The 12499-nt window shown below is 41.9% G+C and overlaps 1 protein-coding gene across 1 annotated transcript in view; it reads right to left on the bottom strand.

Annotated features, from left to right (window-relative positions):
• LOC146975853 (uncharacterized) overlaps window positions 1–12499 on the bottom strand; it is a 56226-nt gene that overhangs the window by 27923 nt on the left and 15804 nt on the right. The window lies entirely within an intron of this gene.

Below are 12499 nucleotides of genomic sequence, written 5' to 3'. Positions count from 1 at the left end.
ACTCTCCCTCTGACTCAAAGACAGTCACAGTCAGTGTGTTAGCAAACAGTCAAGTGTTACCAGGGAGACATTTCAAATGACGGCATACGAGATTGAATAAGAAATAGGATTTAATGTCAACAGACTGAGGTGCCAGGTAGCACAATATTACTCGCCGGCCGGTGTCTCGGCAGTATTTAAAGCCACTAATATTAATGGTGGTAGGGGGAAACATTATCCTTAAGTCCTGCGGTTGAATTGAGCACAGAGACCAGAGGTCTGCCAATACATATGCAGCTAACCCAGTCTAATATCCAAATTACATTATGGCACACTCAATCAGACTCAGGCTATTATTATTGGTCACAGGAGAGGACATAGGCACATTTGTGGAGAATGGTTTCATTTATGAAGCAGGTCGTAAAAAGTCGGGGTTTTGGGGGAGGGGGGTGCAGCAGGGCACTTAAAATATCTGAACAGGGGGGCATGTCATTGCTCTAGTAGCATAAAGTTAGCCCTTTAATCTGCATTGAAGTATGTTTACTTTGCAATTACGTTGAAGTAATGGGCTTCAATAGATCATAGTTGGATTCTGAATATTTCAGAAAAGTATATTGGAACAGACTGCTTAACAGTTTGAATGTGGAAAAAGAAAGAAAGAAAGAAAGAAAGAAAGAAAGAAAGAAAGAAAGAAAGAAAGAAAGAAAGAAAGAAAGAAAGAAAGAAAGAAAGAAAGAAAGAAAGAAAGAAAGTTAGTTTCTTCTCTGACATTTGAACTGCTTGGCCTCTGTGTTCAGATAATATATTTCTGTCTATTTTCTCTGGTGATGTTAAGGCTTTACAACTTTCCTCCAATGGGCCCAATTGGTCACTTTTACATGCAAATCTCTCAGACGGATTTTTTGCTCACTCCAACAACAACAGAGACAGTCAAAATGTCCCCTGGTTGCACTTATATTTCAGTTGGACAGAACTTAACTAGTAAAAGTATTTATGATCTCAAAAACTAAGCCATGGCCATTACGCCGAAGAAACTGGAAGGCTTATTTAAATGCAATTTTCAGTTTGAGTTAGATTTTATTTCATGGTTTCTGATTCCTTCCTCCATTAAACACACTTATTGTTATTGAACTTCTGCTAATCAGATGCCTAATACTTCATATCTGCAGCTGCACAGGAGCCTGTCTAGCGGCCGTCACAAGCCGACATTCACGGACAAAACAGTGACATCACACTTTTTGCTGACATTACACACATTATTCTGAAATCCTCAATGACATCAAAACATCCTGGACGCCACTTCTGAAAGCCTAAGCTCTATTTCAAATGAACATGAGATGCAGCAATAGGCCTCTGCTTTCATATTCTTGTCCCTCTTTTTTTTTCCTTTACAGAGAGGAGAGGATTTGCAGCGTATTAAGCCGTTTTGCTTCACCGTCATTTGGCAATTATGTGTCTGTTAGGGGGAAATAGGACAGAAATCCTTGTGAGGGAGATGAAAGGCCGGCTCTTGCATCAGAAGAAATTGAGCTGAAACCAGGGACTTGCGTTAACCGTGGTGGTGGTCTTTTCTCCACACTCGTTTTCTCTCATCCCTCCCTCTCACACTCTCACTTTCTGTCTGCCAGAAGTGGATCCCCCCCACCATCCCTTAAACCCCTCCATCCCCTCCCTCTCACCAGCCTCCACCCCCCTCTGGGGCTCTCTCTCCTGCCGCCCTCTCAGTGGACTATCAGCAAGTGGCCACCTTTGAGCATGGCACTGAGCTGCTGTGATCTAACGGCTATAAAATGCCAAATAAAACTTATGGACAGCCATTGCTGGAGAGCAGAAGCCTATACAACACAATGGATCATTGTTATGGAATGGGTGATGTCATGGCTGCGCTCTGCTCAGAGCTGCTCCTCTTCATTTTCTCCATTTACCTAACAGAGTAAAACTTCCTTATTGCATCTGTATGTGTCTTTGGTGATGTCATGTCTCTTATTTATCAAAGCTTTACACAAATGTGACTGGTGAGGATAAAAACTGATTAAAAGATATAGATTAAAATGAGCTACTTGCTATTTTATGTTAAAATAAAATACGTTCGTTATTACCACATATCTGTAATAATGTTTTCTACCATCCATTTAAAAGACACAATTAAGTTAATAACCTATTATTAAAATCCACAAGACTCCATCACTTCCAAATACATTTGATGGGTTGATGGGTTTAATATTACTAATGTTGTGGTGGGTTTTCATGAGTAATTTTTGTAAACGGTTAAGTAAATTACCCCAATGCTTATTACCCCAATTAAATTAAATTGTTAAATTGTAAAATAAACCAAATTTTACAAAAATATTAAAATATCATCTAAATGTGTGCTTTCATGAAAGCTCTGGAAAAACCTAAGGCGTGGATGTTGAATCGTGGCGTTACCAATGTACCTTTGACTTTAGAGGCTTTACATTGTGTTCTGTACTTTAGAACTGGATTTTAAGGCAGCCAACTGAATCACTGCATAGTTCTCCACCACTATCATTGCTGTTGCAAATCATGGCAGTCTTCTTGTCAAATGTTCATTTTGCAAGCTAAGTAATAATTTGATGTGTTGCCTTGATATGACTAGAAACTATGTGTGCATAATAATTCACTCGGAACATAATCGGGCAGGTAGTAATTAAATAGGATCAGCCATAAATCTTGCCTCCATTTTAAAAGCATCTCACAATAGAGGTTAAAAGGTTTCTGTATTTTCTCCCTGTCAAATGCTATAAACTAAATTTGATAGGTGTATACAAGTATGCATGTGCACTAGTGTCTTCTAGACAAAAGGCCTTTAGTATTGCTGCCTAAAAATAATTGACTACTGTGTCAGACATATGAATTCTTTGTAGATTTTTATCTAGTTTTTATCAAAGTAGTGCATCAGTTTGTTAGATTGAATTATTTGCCATGACATCGCTGTTCCAATGTAATCCACTGTTGCTGAATTTTACAGATACACACATTCACACACACAAACACACATGCACCTAATGTACCAAATCTATAAGCAGTGATATGTTTTTATCCAAAGGATGTAGTGGAAAAAAATACGACTACGTTCACACTGCAGCCATGGTGTCTGTCACAGTCGATGTCTGTGTGCTTTTTTGGCAGCAACTTCATGGAACCCCCCACCCTGAGTGTGTGTAACCAAAGAACACAGACTTTGACCACAGCAGCACATGCACACAGCCTTGTTCTCTCTTTCTCTCTCTCTCTCTCTCTCTCATCCCACTGTGCCATCCCCAACGGTCCCCGGCGTTGGACCCACAAGCCCACCAGCAGGACCAGCCGAGCCGTCCACCCTTCTGCCATCCTGCGCTCCGTCACCCTGGCGTCGCATGACATTCTTTCCCACAGGCAGCCACATAGTTCCAGCGTCTCCTCATGCGAGGGGGCCTGGGACCCTGCAACAGGCGGGGGGCACTTCAAAGGCCGGCCGGCCCACAGCTGCAGCCTGTCGCTCCAGCAGCCAGCTCCAGTTTGTAATCATTATTAAAGGCTTGACCTCGGAGGCATCTCTGCCGCTGTTCACACCCCCTTCCCACCCCTGATAACGCTGCACGGGGCTCCTCTCAAGGCGACTCCAGTTACCCATCAGTTGAGCGGACTGAAAGGGATGTGGCGGGGGCATTGTTTCATGCTGCTGTGATGGTCCACTTGAAGCATTAAGCACCATTTTTCTTGGAAGCCCCTCACAAGACACCTGTACAGCATCATTGTGAATTCTGCTTCAGGGGCTGGTGACAACGCCTTGCTGAAGTCTTGACATGTCTATGTGACGAGGTACGGTTTCAATGGAAATGAAAGTCGCAGCTTATTCCAGTGAATTGAGTTTTTGGATCACTGTATGACTGTGAAAAAAAACCTCTGAGAATCATGTTATTCAGAATTTAACATAGCATACAAAACTACAATATTTTGGTCGACGTTGTTCCCTGTGCAGTTTAACTTGGTTCAGGCATTGACCTATTAGAACTAAGCCTTTCAATAAACAAAAACTCTGCAGCATTAATGTGAAAGTGACACTTATTGGCACTGAAACCATATGAACTAAGTGGATAGCTAAATGACTTTGCATAAAGATTTTTTTATACTACATACAGTATAAGTGCTCAAGACTACTACAGACAATCTATGCTCAGCTAATGCATCACTGTGCACCGGGTCACAAGCAATGAAATGCCTGTTACAACTATACATTGTAAAAAATAAAAAGATGCTTAAATTGAGTTTTTTTTTTCACTGTACATCTGTGGAGGACACTTAGCAATTGACCCCTTGCTCCTAGTGCTTGCCCTCCTGGCCCCACTGACGATTCAAGGGGGGTTTTATTAGGTTGTTAGTCCTGGTGTGATGGAGGAGGAATTTATAGATGCAACATACATACACTGGTTGATGTCAACCCTTTGTGGCTTTATTGGCATTTCTCTCATTTCAAAAGCTTGTTGATTAGTAGTTGGTCGCCACCAATAAAAGGGTTTTAGAAAAGAAGAAAGCCACAGTGACTAAGGGGCGACCTTATACAAAAACATTGTTACTCAACAGCTCAACAGCTGGATTGGACGTGCATGTGTATGAAAAAGACTTGTCCGTATCCGCTAATGCACAAGTTCTCTACACTGATAACAATCATCAGAAACACAATGAACAATGTCCTCATGCTTCGATCATTCAAAAAATCTACGGCCAGATGTTAATGTGCCAACAGCCAGGATACCCTCCTTCCCTTTTCTCATTAATTCCTCATGCTCTGTATTGTTGAGTCATCCAAACAAAGAACAACAGCAGGTGCCCAATAATGGCAGGCCTGCAAAATGAGTGGGAGGTGTCTATACCAGGTGTGCTACATTGGTAACAAACACGGGGCATGATAACCCCTCATTAAAGATTCCACTCTCTGTACGGCATCCAGCTGAAGCAGCCGTTTGACCTGAAACTATCAACCTCTACATGATGATCAATCATCACAATAACTCATTGCTTTTTATTGGGCCTTTATATTGTCCTGCAGATGGTCGGGTGTCTTCAGAACTGACATTTGCTAAAGCTAATGTTGAGTTTATGGCTCAGTTATACAGCCGCTAAATCTTCCATGACACAGATGTGTCAAATAAACAGGCTGTGGAAAACACAGTGTTAATGACACAGTTGTATAAAGTTGGATTAAAGATTATGAAAACATCTCTCACCATCACTTCATTCACAAACTTTAGAGCCATACCGTTACTAATGCAGACAACTGGCGCATGTACTTTCTCGTCTGTGTCTTTTTAATGGAATATTGAACGTCGAGTCATCAGGAGATTAAGAGGGTGAACTGTATGTTGTGAATGTGCTTAGACCACAAAAAGGATAGCTGTTATACCTAAACTCTAAGGCTGCATCCATACTACAGTGGGTACTAGTTTCATTTGGACGGTTTCACGTGAGATTCACGCGTAACTAGTAGTCACGGGAGAGTCACGCAGATTTTTAGTTGAGGAGTAATTGTGTTTTCACCAGAAGCTGCAATGTGCCCAAACAACCGCCAGATGGCATCTGTGAGCAGGAGGACACCTCCATAAGACAGCAGCACGGAGCAGTGAACACGAATGGGGAATGCAATATAATAATAATACAGTAGGCCTATATGTGGCAAGGTGAAGAGGGCCCGGGCGGGGATTGAACCCACACCTCCTGGGTAAGGCCCAATTCCATTTCTCTTTTTTACCCCTACCCCTACCCCTACCCCTACCCCTACCCCTACCCCTTGCCCCTCGCCCCTTGAAACGGAGCTACAAGGGGTAGGGGTAGAAAGTCAACCCCTCCGAATTGGGACACCCCTTCAACAATCACATACGTCATCATCACGTAGTCTCACTGGCTTTTACGTAAGCTGATGCGGCGAGCTTTTGCCAGAAATCAAATAGCCGTGTACCATATAACTTAATAAAATAAGATAAAACTTAATGTAGGCTGATCGGTTCATTGTAAAACATTTATTTACTGATGTAAATGTGGTGATTTCTGTACGTACAGAGCCCAGAGGCAGCGCTGCCTGCTCCTCTGTCTGATACATGAAAATTCACTTTTCATCCAAATAAACTAATGCTACTGCCACAATTGTCAGATTTCATCAATGAGACCAACATTTAAATGCTAAAAAGAATTTAACATGCCGGTGGTAAAAACTCTAAACTCTCTAAAAACCTGCGGGTAAGTTAATTAGCGATCGCCTTCTCTCCCGGCAGGACCGGGACGAGGACGTAATTTGGCCGGCGGAGCAGCGCTGCAGGCCGGCTGCTGCCTCTGTGAGGAGCCGCTCCTCCTGGAGCTTCACTTCTCCGAAAAATCGTCGGAGCAAACTTCTAACCAGCCGTCATTTGGGTAAACTAACCGCACATTTGGGACCTAAACAGTTACTTTCTCGCAAGAAAAAATATTAAAACTTAATAAAGTGACGTAATAACAGCGCTACAGCAAGAAATAAAACAGCTTTTCGTTTTACAGCCACCGCTGCCGGCTGCCGCAAGATGCATTCTGGGAAACTTTTCATACCCCTCCGTTTGGAGTGTGCCTCTGAAAAATCTCTGTTTGGAGGGGTACAGTATGTAGCCCTACCACTTCCCCCTACCCCTCTGTCCTAACGGGAATTGGGACACCCCTACCCCTACACGTGAACGTGCAAAACGGAGGGGTAGGGGTAAGTGGTAGGGCCAAGGGGTGAAATGGGATTGGGCCTAAGAGTCACGCGTGCTTGCCAGTCACCCATAGGGACATCCCCTTGGCCAAGTAGCCAGGGCACATGATCAATTGGAGGCTTAGTGACAGGACCACCACTGTCACATCTCTCCACCTCTTTTCACAAGCACGTCCTCATGCTTCCGCGCAGGCTGCCACACATTAGGAATCCATGGACCCACCACTAGTGCTACATGGATCCTGCCGACAACGCCAAAATTGTGGCGGGGGCGCGGTAACAAAGTGCTACGATATACCGCTGGTCTGCGAGTGGCAGATCTAGAGAATCCTGCCAACAACGCCAGAATGTGGCAAGGTGAAGAGGGCCCGGGTGGGGATTGAACCCTCACCTCCCGGGTAAGAGTCACGCGTGCTTGCCAGTCACCCAAAGGGACATCCCCTTGGCCAAGTAGCCAGGGCACATGATCAATTGGAGGCTTAGTGACAGGACCACCACTGTCACATATAGTTTTTCAATGAGAAAAATGTAACGACGGCAGCTATACGTCTCACTCTCTTTTTTCGATCCTCTCATCAGCTCCAAACACACCCGTCTGCACCGCGATTACAGACCACAGCGTGGTTTTCCACACAGCAGTTAATTTACTCAGTGGGCGCTGCTGCCGGTGTGTTTTTAAAATGAGCCAACTACTGTACAGTAGTGCCGCATATTTCTCATTCCCCACCTTGTTTGATTGAGAGTGTTCCTGGATGATTTCTCATGAATGAACGGGCAATAGCCTATGTCACTTGTCACTTTAGGGCTGGGCGAAAAAACATAGGATATCCAGAAATAACTTTTCCACGATAGAAATAGGCTACAAGACGCGGCCGATAGAAAGTCGATAGGTTTCAATTATCCATGTTTTGACAGACAACACAAACAGCCAGTGATAATGAGACAGGTGACACAGTCAGCCAGTAGGCCTGTACTGCGAAGGAGGCTCAACATGGCTTCACATCACAGGAGGCGTTTGGCGTCATATGATTCTACCGCACTAAATGGAGCGACAACGGGCTGATTTCAGCCAAGAGCAGCAGGTTGTTTTAATGGAGAGTACGAGCGATACAAAAAAGCGTGATCGCAGCCAGTGTTGCTGCAAATATAACAAGAGGAGGCTGCTATTTCTGACAGCTGAACATTGTGCTTTTAAATATGAAGCTTATCCAAACAAAAAACTAGAGCAACAACAACTTGTCATTGTGTTTTATATTGTTTTCATATATTTCACTGATTGCAATTATGCGAGTGTGTGTTTTATTGAAAGCAAGTCTGGGTGTGTGTATGAAAATCGCTGCAGTGGGGTTTTTAGGTGCTCTACAATCTCATAGTTTCAAAGAAAATTGATTGATTGATTTTTACTTAACGAAATGAAACGAAAAAATGTATAGGCTAGATCCGTTTTCAGAATTTTACAAAACAATTCTGTGAACTGAAAACTGTGAACTGAGGGAAGCAGACTGTGGTTTTCCACAGCTGGACACAAGGGTCTGACCAGCTTAATAGACACATTAGCGACACATTAGCACCTCCATTTATCTCTGACCAATAGGTGTGCTTGTGGATACTTCACAGTAGCTCTCCTCACACTTTTCAGTTCATAAGTGTCATAAGCCGCGGAGGACAAAACTGTGCACAAACAGGAAAGCCAATGGGAAAAAGATAAGAAATTTCGTTGTGTTTCATGTAATAAATTTCACATGTAGCCTAAGGGGAGCTGAACATTCAGAGCTCCAAGACGCGTGGCCCAGACGTGGCCCAGATTTTGACCATTTCATGCTGTCTAGTTAATTTTCATTTCTTTTGGATTTTTCTGTGTACCATCAAATATGGCAAAGTCACGGACTGAGAGACCTGTAGTTTTAATGTAAACAAAGTCATTTAGGCTACGTAAGAAAAACACAAACGTCTGTGAGACCGTCTTGGTGGTTCTAGTGTTAAAGCAGAAGTAAGCGATCCGGTCGTTTTGGCTAATGCTGCGTTCCAGGTAGGATTTTGAAACCGTAAATTACAGCTTCAAGTCACAACTTACGACTTTGTAGCGTTTCAGGCAACCCACTCGTGTTTTTCCGACCTGTTTTACCTGTGAAAGTCACTATAACGGCCACTCGTAACTTCCGACCCGTGAACTCGTACCAGATTGAACTGGTATGACTTCACAGGTCGGAAAAACACGAGTTACGAGTTTCCTTGAACGCACCATAACAGTCCTCGTCCCTACGTCACCACATTCACGGAGTCCCTTGGCTGCACACACAGCCCTGCATGCCGTTCTCTCTCCTCATTGGATAAAAACTGTAGGATACGATAAATGTTTTCTCCTCGGCTCAGAGCAGAGCAGAAGGACTGACAGACCTGTGTTTCGGTCCAAACACTCTATGTAAGTGATTGCTGTCGGAAGATATAACTATTTAAGACTTATATTAACACAAATATATCACTTACTTCTGCTTTAACATTAGCCTGATGAAGAATGTAGATAACGTGTTACAAATAAACTATGACCGAATAGGCAGCCGAAACAGTCATGGCCGTAGCCAGCTATGAGGTCACTGAGGTCCAGACCTCGGTAAAAATTTCTGTGAGAAAAAAATAGAAGAAGCCACAGGGCCTAAATAGCATGATAAACACATCGGTCAGCTTTTATTTTGAAACAGATATAGCGTCTTTTGCACACACATCCCCCAAAATCCTGCCAAAATACTGTAAAAATAATAAATAAATAAAATAAAATAAAACATTTAAGTGTGACAAATCTGCAAGAAAGTCAGATATCCGGAAGAGGGCAAATACTTTTTCACTGCACTGTATTTAATGGAGAGGCAACAATAGGCTACCTGATGTTAAAAGGCTGAAAACCACAGGACAAGTGGTTGCTGCTGTTCCTGCTGGTCAGCAGCATAAGGCTCAATCAGCCTCCTTTCATAATAAAAAGTCTAAGTCTACTTTATATAATTGTGGGTCATTTTGATGTAATAGAGGGGTCCAAAGTGATGCATTGTTAAATCATGAACTAACTGTGTGAATGAATGAATGAAGACATTCAAGAACAGATGAAAAAACAAATAATTGACACCACACCACACCACAGGACAAGGCTGTCCTGCTGGTCAGTGGTGTAAGGCTCAAGCAGGCTCCTTTCATACAGTAGCCTAACTAATAGGTCTAATAATAATAATAATAATAAGTCTAAGTCTACTTTATATAATTGTGGGTCATTTTGATGTAATTATGTAGGGGTCCGAAGTGATGCATCGTTTTTTGTCAAAAATGTGAACATTTTCCACATGTTCACATAACACCCATGAATTTTTTTTGCATGGGGTGAAAGAAATTCAAGAACAGATGAAAAAACTAATAATTGACACTTACTGCTCTGGAAAGACATTTCTAAGTAGAGCACCTGCCCCATGTATTCAGGCTATTAGGCCCCACTGCAGGCGACCCCGGTATTTGCAGGGTACATATTAAAGTAGAAAGACTCAGGAACTGTATGGTTAATATGCACATTCAAATCTTTTCTTATTTATCGCAAGCCATATCGTCATCACAATATTGAACAATGTCATCGCAAATCGCATATTTTGCTCATATCTTCCAGGCCTAGTACATACCTTAATCATGTACAATGGACATGCATGAGTTGTGTGTTAAAGTACAGAATTTAACTGGACTGCAGAGAGAACAAGGTCAGCTTGTTTCAAAAATGCTACATTTTCGTAGTGTGAATGGACTGGAGGCCAAAATGTAGCAAAAGAGATTTTAAAATGAAATTATAGCTGTTGCGCAGTGATGGGTCGGGTCCGGGCTATTTTTATTTTGGCAAATTTAAGCAAATTCTGAGCAACAAACAGGAGAATAGGAAGACAGGACAGTTGACCATATAATGTTCAATTTGCACCAGTTGAGGAGTGAACCCACAACTTCTAGAACCAAAGACCACTGTCTATCGTACTGAGCTAATTGGCAAGTGGCAGTGCTATGGTGGCTTCACAAATTGAGTAAGCCATTCACTGTCATGCAGGCAGATTTGAAACCACTGTAAAAAGAAAAGTCAGTTTATGAGGTAAGATTCTATTCTATTCTATTTTGTACATTTGTTTCACAAAGACCATATGGCATTTTGATGTGTTATCATCAACTCCCTCCTTGGGCCTTGAACCCACATCCTCTGACACAAAGAACTAGCTCCTAACTCACTGAGCTAATTGTCTGAGAGTGAGACTGTGTGACTTCTCAAATAGACTTGGGAGTCAAAGCCAGGCAGCAGTTGTCATGGCAGATTTCAAAAATGGTCAAAATGTCAGAAATTCTGTTATCTAAACAAAAATCTGATAATACATAAATTCTATCTTGACAGCATGGGAATGTTGGTGATTTGTTTTTTAGTGATAAGTGTTTTGCTCCACAAGAGAAAATGTGATGTTTAAAAATACCACTCTTACATTGACTGCAGTTGTTCCCATGAGAGTAGAATTTAAATGTTCTAGAAAATTCAGTTTTTGAGATAAAATTCTGCTATTTGCCAAACTTCATCAACCATGACTCTCTCTATTTTTTTCAGGAAGATTGAAAATGTATTTAACAAGAATTGGATGGTATATGTTTACAGTACTGTTTACAGTCAAACGTTTTCATGCACTGTAGGCTCAATTTTTGATAAGTCAAAAATCAGAGAAACAAATTTTGTTGAGGATGGTCTGAAGATGCTCTGTAGTAAGTTTGGTGACAATTGAGCAAAAATTGTGAGTGATGGACTTCATAATTTGTAATGAGTTTAAGTGGACAAAAGTTTTAGCAGTATTTGGGCTATATTGTGGTGAAGTTTCAAAACTGTAGCTGTACCATTGGTTTGGTAGAAATTTTTAAAGTTTTTAGATTGAAACGTTTATTGTGCCCCCCCCCCCCCATGTCCTTGGAATTGTGTGAATCTGGCATGGGACTGGACCTTTGTGCAAAGTTTGGTGATTTTTCAGCCATGGGAAGTATGACTTCCTCGGAAGAAGAAGAAAGAATTCCTCGGAATAGAAATACAGTGGAGCGGATGTGGCCTTGATCCAGACCACCTATGACCTCCTGGCATGGAGTAAAATTTGAAAGAATAAGGCATTTTTTTTGTTATGATAGTTGTTGCACAGTCTTTACTATATGCACTATCAACAACTTCATCCAGATTCAATCAAGATTTCTGTTTACTGTATTTGCACAATACTGTGGTGTCTCAGTAACAATTCCCATGATAACATCAAAACAATTATAATCATTTTGTGGGATTGAATTATTTGTGAACAGATGATGGACAGATACGGGAATGAAAAGTGTTCACACAGATGCACAACCAGCTGTGTCTACACTGAATCCTGTCATATCAATAATCGTATTAATGACTAGATCCTATCTGCTAGGAGATGCACTGTTTATTTTTATGTGTGAATGAGATGAAACCTGTGTCTGTGAGATTTCCATGTCCGATAATTTATGTCCTGTTCCACCATGTCTGCACAAACAGGGCTCACATAAGCCTGTTGAAGCCCAACAAGAAAACAGATACGATACAAGGATGTGGTGGTGATCTAATGCATCCTAAGATATCTCAGTTATTTAGTATCATCACATTAAAGACACAGTCAGAGTTTAGCTGACAGTGTCATAGATATACACACGGTGTGTGGCAAAGCGTTGGTGCAGTGGAATCATTCCAAAGCTCAAAGGCTGACAGCTCCAAACAGATGGATAAGCCTGTCTGTCCCACGCAGCCTA

This window comes from Trachurus japonicus, chromosome 13 (assembly GCF_045865225.1).
Source record: "Trachurus japonicus isolate A0001 chromosome 13, Traja_1.0".
Taxonomy (NCBI): domain Eukaryota; kingdom Metazoa; phylum Chordata; class Actinopteri; order Carangiformes; family Carangidae; genus Trachurus; species Trachurus japonicus.
This window is presented reverse-complemented; position numbering and strand designations above follow the sequence as displayed.